Here is an 8,280-nt window from a genome sequence, read left to right on the forward strand (position 1 = left end):
GATAGATGGTAAAGAGATTGAGATTGTTAACAGCTTTAGTTTGCTTGGCTCCACAACCAGTAACACTCTTGATACCAGCAGCCAAGAAATAAAAAAAGACAAATTTTATTGGGAAAGTCTACTGTCAGAGACTTCTCCAGAGTACTGAAGAGCAACAGCCTTAGTCTGCAGACTAAGGTGCATCTAATCCAGGCCATGATTTTCACAATTACTTGCTATGCATCAGAATGCTGGACAATGTCGCAAATGACTCGATGGCACATAACAGTAACATAACAAATTTTCTTAGGAAAGAAGACATATAGACCTCAAGGGAAATAAAGATTTCAGGAGCTATTGGACCCTGTGTATCTCTCAATTCTAAAGGACCCTGTGTGTCAGAAAATGAGATAGGAACAGGTGGCACATGTCAATGGAAGATCTGTGGACTCAGTCCCACCACAACATTAGCTGTGTATTTTGAAGTTGTCAATCAGCATAATGCTCCAATTCCTCAGGGAGGGCGTGGTGCAATCCAGTTTGTGACTCAGTATCAGCATTCAAGTGGACAGAGACGTATCCGAGTGACCACTATTGCTAGGAACTGGGCTGATGCTCAAACTCAAATCCAGAACATTGCTGCGTCTTTTGACCAGGAGGCAGCTGCTATTCTTATGGCCCGCCTGGCAACATACAGAGCAGAAACAGAGGAAGGACCAGATGTCCTCAGATGGCTAGATAGACAACTTATTCGACTGTGTCAGAAATTTGGAGAGTATCACAAAGATGATCCAAGTTCCTTCAGATTTTCAGAAACATTCTCCCTTTATCCACAGTTTATGTTTCATTTAAGAAGATCGCCTTTCTTGCAAGTATTTAACAATAGTCCAGATGAGAGTTCTTATTACCGTCACCATTTTATGCGTCAAGATTTGACTCAATCTCTAATCATGATTCAGCCCATTCTCTATGCATATTCTTTTAGTGGACCACCAGAGGTAAGAGGGAAAAAGGAAAAAAAAAGAAGACATTTTTTTATTTTTATTTTTTTTAAAAGACATTTTTTTTCCTCTTTTTTTTTTAATTATTGGATTTTGTTGGTTTCAATGAACATTCGCAGGGATTCTGGGCTTTCACTCCTTCATTGCCGCACCGTTCTCTCCACCCTCCTCCCCAGTTTGTTTAAAAGACATTTTTTTATTTACTGTGATGCATGACATTAAACAAAAAACCCAGACTGAAAAAAAACAAAAAACAGAATGCTGGACAATGACTAGGGATGATAGAACAAGAATTGATGCCTTTGAGCTCTGGTGCTGTAGAAGAGTGTTGAATATACCACAGACCGCTAGAAGAACAAACAGGTTTGTCCTGGAGAGTGTGAAGCCAGACTGCTCCTTGGAGTCAAGGATTCTGAAGCTTTGTGTGACATACTTTGGGCATGTTGTAAGGGTGGAGGGACAGCACAAGAGAGGAAGACCCTCAATGAGCTGGATTGATTCAGTGACTGGGATAATGGGGGTACGTGTATCAGAGAGAATAAGGTTGGCACAGGATAGACCAGGGTTCAGCTGTTGTACGTAGGATCTCCATGAGTCACAAGTGACTTGACAGCACCTACCAATAACTTTATGGAAAAGTTGTATGGAACACGTGAGGATTAACTTGATGGGGTCATGATTTTTAGTGGTTTGAAAGTTGTGTATGCCCCTCTGCCTGTGGTTATGGTCCCGTTTAAGAGTTCAATTGTCCATTTTACATTAAGAGGATTAGGATGGGATGTTATTTTGAGTCACTGTCTTGCTAGAGCGTGTTACTCAAGTCACTTCTTATTCTCATCATCACCCTTCTCATCCTCAAGTAAAGAGCATTTCCGTCAGGGTGTGGCCAGTCTCCAGCATCCGTGAATGTTGTGGTAGCGTCCTCGCTCTCGCTCTCCATCCTGAATCTGGTTCACCGTCATCTGACCTCTGTTCTTGGGACTTGATCCAGCACCTTATCATCTGCCTGATTTGCCAGCTTCCATAGAACTTCATGAGTCAGCAGCCTGCTGTCCGACCTGCTGCTCCGAGCTCTTCAGCCAATCATAGGAGTCTGGAGAAGCTTCCAACTTGACGCCTGACCCGGTGACTTGGGACTTGCCAGCCTCCACACTGTGTGAGCTGTTTCCTTGAGGGCTTACGAGTTTTGTGAGAAACTGGGTCAAATTATGGGCTCGGAAGATGGGCGGGGGATGGAAGGGTCTGAGAGGGAAGAGTCATTGATGTTAGAGCTGGCACAGCAGTTCCAAAAAGTGGGACATTTGGGGCGTCTTTAACCATTGCCTCATAGGAACAACTTTATGGCTTCTTCTAGACCCTTGCCCTCTACCACTCGCTCCTTACCTCATGCTCAGTATGTCCAGGCTCCCCATGTTTCCTGTTGATGCTGCGTGCTAAATATTACTGTCATCCCTGGTCCCCCCGACATGGATGCACACATCTCCTCCCTTCCCAGTCCCAGCCCCTTGTCCCTCGTCCTGGCATAGGCTTCTGGGCCCCTCTAAGCCGCCTCGCTTGTCCCCATGCTGGAAGCTGTGTCCCTTTTCTTTCCTAGTAGTTGGGATGCAGATGAAGAAACGTGTGAACTTTTCCTACCTTTCCCTTCCCTGCCCGTCAACATCAGCGGTACCTTGCAAGCAGGAAGTGCCCTTGAGGACGTGGCAGTGTTTCCCAGGGCCGGCGCCTGCCCAGAGGTCCAGCACAATCAGCTCTTTGCCTAAAGAGGAGCTGGTGCGGGTGCTGATGAACGTTCAGCACATGTCCTGAGAATCTAGGCAGGAAGTGACAACGTGGGCAAAGGTGCAGTGAGATCTGAGTCCACTCCTGCCAGCGATGCCCAGTGACCCCATGGTCTATTCCTCTATTCCTCCAACACCTCATCTCTGGACCCCGGTTCATCTGAATGCATCAGTGCTTAGCAAGGGGTTGGAAATGCATCAGAAGCTTTTTTTGGAAAGCAAGGAGACCCCCACGTTTTCTTCTTAGTGATAATTCTCAGCCAACAGCAGAGATGCATGGCTGTCACCTCCACGTGTTCTCAGGCAGATGGGAGCCCTGTGTCTGGAACTTGTTGGTCCGATGTCCTTTGAGGCTGTGCTTTCCACAGCCGCTCCACATTCACGCCAGCATCTCACTCACTTGGGGTGAGTGGTAAGGATTGATTGGCTGAGCCCTTGGCCTCAGGGAGCTGTCAGGCAGCAGGAAGCATCACCCTCAGGGTGTGTGTTAACCTTGTTATTCTCCTGGGAACTCCTTTCCCAGCTGTGGCTGGAGGCCAGCAAAGTGACCATTTGCATCTGCACAGTCTAGAGGGGAATCGGGTGTTTAAGCTGTGAGCGTGAGTCCCAGTGATGGCTCAGCCTCAGCCTCCCACCCCTGGTGTGAGTTGAAGCTCCTGCTGCCACACAAGAGAACCCCTGAACAGATGAGACGGCGGCCAGGCCAAGTGAGCAGGCGAGGCCACCAGGCAAGACGGCCAGCTGAGCAGATCAGGTGATGCTTAGGGCATCTCTACCTGCATTTCTCCCTGTTGTTGTTGTTGTTGTATAGAGTCAGAACCAACCCACAGCTGACCCTACAGCAGGTTTTCAGAGGCAGTTAATGGCATGGGAGGAGACTGTCCATCCTTCTCCCATGGAAGAGCCGGTGGCCTTGAACCATGTGCCTTGGGAATTGCAGTGCAGCTTATTGCCACTGGGCCACCAGTGCTCCCTGCATTTCCCCCTTCTTCTTGTTGTTGTTATTGTTGTGTACCATCATGCTTGGGAGGGTGGAGGGACAGCGCAGGAGGGGAAGACCCTCTATGAGGTGGATTGATTCAGTAACTGGGATAATCAGGATGGGAGTGTCAGAGACAGTGCGATTGGCACAGGACAGAGCAGAGTTTAGGGCTGTTGTACATAGGGTCGCTATGAGTCGCAAGCGACTCGACGGCACATGACAACAACAACAACAACCACCACCATAGAGTGGGAACCAACCCGTAGCTGACCCTCTGGCGGAGTTTCAGAGGCAGTTAATCGCACGGGAGGAGAGTGCCCATCCTTCCCCCCTACAACAATATTGTTGTCTGATTCTATAAAGTCACCATTGAACTGATCCCAACTAAAGTGACCTTCCGTCAGGAAGGGACTGCTCATCTCTCTCTTTTGAACTGATGGATTTGAACATCTGACCTTTCACTGGTTGTTGTTGTTAATTGTTGTTGATACTGTGCATGACTCATAACGACCCTATGACCAAAAGACCTGAAGCCTTTCTATAACTATCGACATTTATCAAAGTTCATAGAGTTTCCAGAGGCCTGTTGTTTAGGAAGTGGAGGCCACTTAGCAGCTTGATTTGTTATACTTTATGCTACCAGGAGGTGTGTGTTCCCGGTTTCTTGTGAAAAAGAAAAGATAAAGTATTGCCATGCACTGTGTTATTTTATTTCCTTGTTGGGCTTGCAGAGATGTTTATCATTCTGGGTTGGGGACAGAAGCGAGTTGGGGCAGTTTGTAGGACTGCCTCCATTCAAGATCCTGCCTCCAAGCTGAGTGGCGCTCACACAGACCAACCAGCTCTGTCCTGGAGCCAGAGCTCCATGTCCCCAGAGCCCTTGTGAGTGGAAGCCCCTGGGCGTTGAGGGGTATCCCTGAGCTGAACATGTGGCAGGGAGTAGCAGGGATAGGGAAATCCTGGGGCAAAGTTAGATGGGAGGGACAGTTTGACAGAAGATAGAAGAGTTGTGCTCCTAACAGCCACCAGACCGTTTGGAATGATGATGGCCATTAGGCCCAGGGCTTTTCCTCTGCAACATTTGTTTTCTTCCTTTTGTTTTTATTCATACACATATAGTAACTGATGACCTCAGAGGAAATAATCTGGGCATGTACTTGCCTCTCCTCAAGACTGAGAGTTCACCTTTGCTGAGCGCTTGTCAGCCCTTCCTCCTGAGGTCAGGCTGTGCGCAGCTGCACACAAAACTATGCGGGTTCAGAGTCCTACAACCCCAACTCTGAATGCGGACACAGCACTCCAGCAGAATCAGTTCCATGACTAGAACTTGGTAAAGAACTTCTCAGTCGCAAAAGCACTCAGCCCCCACCAAGTAAAGCCCCAGGCTAACACATTTGTGAGAAGTGATGAGAAAAGACACAGGTATTTAGTAAACACAAAGCCTTTCGCTTCATGTAGTATCTGGCCTGTGATGGGCTCTACAGTGTCTGTTGTTGAATAAATAAATGAATGAGTGGCAACACACAAACGCGCACAGGCACACACATGAACACGGCACAGGTGCGTGTGGACGTGCACACACGCGGGCCGGTACGTGGGCACACATTTGTCTGTACAGGCAGAGATGCCCACAATTTAATGCCACCTGTTTAGACCTTAGACATTGCTTTCTTTTCTTGTTTTTTTGGGGTTGTTTTTTAAACTTTTTGTTTTGATCTGGGTGGCCATTTACAGAGGAAATCGCTTTTCCATTCAGCAGTTCATACAAGTTGTTTTGTGATGATCGTCACCTACACAGTGTAACAACACCATTCTAGCTTTCCTCTTAAACTTAGCATTTCCATTCTTACACTTGCCATTTCCATGTATCCCTCTTTCCTGCCCTTTCCTGTCTCCTGAGCTTTCTCCCCAGACAATTGCTGCCCTGTCGGTCTCATGTGACTGTTAAGGAAGGCCTATCTCCCTGGGATGACTGTTCACCTTATAGGCCTGTCTATTGTTTGGCTGAAAGTTGATAAACAGGAGTCAGTTCCGTTTCAGGCTTGAAGGGTGTCTAAGTGCTATAGCCTCTGGGTTTCCGGGTTTTATCAGACTAGTAAGCTTGGCCTTTTTATGACTTTGAACTTTATACCTACTACATTTTTCTCCCACTGTATCAAGGATCTCTACTATGATCTGTTTCAGAATGGACAACAGTAGTAGCCAGGCAGCATCTTGTTCTTCTGGCCTCAAGGTGTTGTTAGGTGACATTGTGTCAAGTACAACCCATAGCAACCCCATGAACAACAGACCCGAAACCTGTCCTATCCTGTGTCATCCTCACAATCTCGGCACACTCGAGGCCATTGCAGCAGTCACTGTATCTATACATCTAGCTGAGGGTCTTCCTCTGTTTCTCTAGCTTCTCAAGTATGATGTCCTTTTCCAAGAAACACATACCCTGAAGTATGTGAGTTGTTATGCCGTCGAGTCACTTGTGACTCATAGAGACTCTATGTACAAGAGCCCTAAACCCTGCTCTATCCTGTGCCAACCTCACCGTCTCCAACACACCTACTCCTGCCACCCCAATCACTGAATCGATCCATCTCATCGAGGGTCTTCCTCTCCTGCGCTGTCCCTTCACTCTCCCAAACATGATGTCCCTCTCCAAGGACCAGTCCCTCCTTGCAACATGCCCAAAGTATGTCAGACGAAGCTTCAGAATCCTTGACTCCAAGGAGCAGCCTAGTTTCACCCTCTCCAGGACAAACCTGTTTGTTCTCCTAGCAGTCCATGGTATATTCAATACTCTTCTTATCTTTGCCTCCAAAGAGCACTCTGGCTGCCTTTTCTCCAAAACATATCTGATCGTTCTCTTGGCCATCCTTGGGATGTTCAGTGCCCTTCTCCAACACCACAGTTCAAGGGCATCAATTCTTGTTCTGCCATCAGTGCTGGTGCAACCTCGGCCTGTGTGATCAGCAGCGGTCTGTGTGCAGAGATTTAAGATGACCAGTGAAGAACCTCTTCCCAAAAAAGGTTTGAGTGAAACAGACTTCAAAGTTATGGCTCCAGATGAGTTCATTCTAAGATGGAAGCAGTATGAAGCCTGTGTGCAAGCTTAACTCTAATGATGTAACTGGCTTAAGGGAGTCTGAGGAAAAACTCAAGCCGCAAAGGAAAGACTGCACACAGGGAAAACATCCTTGTAAGGAGACTAGCCACCAAGGAATGAGATGAAAGAGTGGACAACTCAAATCCAGTAATCAAGCAAGTCCAGCAACGAGTGCCGCCCAACTGAGATCAACAAAGGCAGACACAGCGATCAAGTTGTTTTTCCTAAAAATGAAAGGTGAACTGGAACAGACTAAAGACAAACTAAAGCAAGCCCAAAATGAACTGAGTGCCTGGAAGTTGATGCCTGATAGAGGCCTGACGGGGGGGGGTTGGACTGTTCTGAAGAAGTGGCTACCTCCAAGACAATTCCCTGCTAGGAATCTTAGACACTTGAGAAAAGTTTCTGTGGGAAGAAAATAGAGGGCGAAACAGAAGTCTAAAGTCTTTTTAAAACACAGTGCCATCAGACAGTTTGGAGGACTGAAAACCTAGAGATTTCAAATCCTGAATTGAACATGTAAAACTCCAGTCAAAGCTAACTTGGAATAGGCATTGCTCTTAACGTTGAGCATATTGACTTAGAGACTTTGTATACTAGCTTTGCCAGTAAGACTGTGGATTTGGTGACGATTGTTGAACTTCTGGATCAAAACTTGAATGAGGTAACATTGCCTTTGAAAAGTCTATTTGCTAAGAACCAACTTGTAATAGTCATGAGAGAATCAACTAAGAGAAGTCAGTACAAGTAGCTCACACACATAACTAACCATTTTGTTTGGGGCCCTATTACTTGATTGAGCCTTTAATCAAGGGATTTAATCAATGGTGTATTCTTTGAATGGCCACTAATGCTGTAGACTGTACAAACAGAGGTATGGTTTTCAAAATCAGGCGCGATCTGTTCAAAGCATGAAAAACATTCAGTTCACAACTAGAGTGTGTAAGGATAAGGGCTGTGATGAGACCCCTGTGTTTAACCCCCACCCCGTAGCGAAGCTGATTGAATCCCCATTCCATACAACAGGCACATGCTGAAAGATCATTGTCATGTTTAATAGGCGATGTGTTTCTTCATTATATTTGGGCCTTTTGTAATGCATTTACGATATTAAATAGGCCTTGCAATAGTTGGATTTTTTAATTTATTTTTTAAATTTAATGAACGTTTATAGAGACTTTGGGTTTCCATTCATTCACTGTTGCATTTTTCTCCCTATCCACCTCTCCCCACCCAATTCACTCTTCTCTTTGAAAAGTAAAAGAAAATTTCTTTCACTGTTATACAATCCCTCCCCCCAAGTCCACTCCACTATGCAGCCTTCATTCTCAACTCTTGTCGTGATATTAATACCTAATCACATATCAGATAACAGATGTTGCCCTGGATGTACTCACCAAGTTGTGCCAAGAAATCTGGAGAACAACCACTTGGCCAACTGAC

At 46.2% G+C, this 8,280-nt stretch overlaps 2 pseudogenes; both read left to right on the forward strand.

Annotated features, from left to right (window-relative positions):
- The first annotated feature begins 254 nt into the window (after window positions 1-254).
- Window positions 255-2,786, forward strand: LOC102859800 (annotated as a pseudogene).
- A 3,944-nt stretch (window positions 2,787-6,730) lies between these two features.
- On the forward strand, window positions 6,731-7,216 carry LOC102860204 (annotated as a pseudogene).
- The last annotated feature ends 1,064 nt before the right edge of the window (window positions 7,217-8,280 follow it).

The sequence above is a fragment of the Elephantulus edwardii genome, unplaced genomic scaffold (assembly GCF_000299155.1).
Source record: "Elephantulus edwardii isolate Elephantulus edwardi_28Jun2011 unplaced genomic scaffold, EleEdw1.0 scaffold00045, whole genome shotgun sequence".
Lineage (NCBI taxonomy): Eukaryota > Metazoa > Chordata > Mammalia > Macroscelidea > Macroscelididae > Elephantulus > Elephantulus edwardii.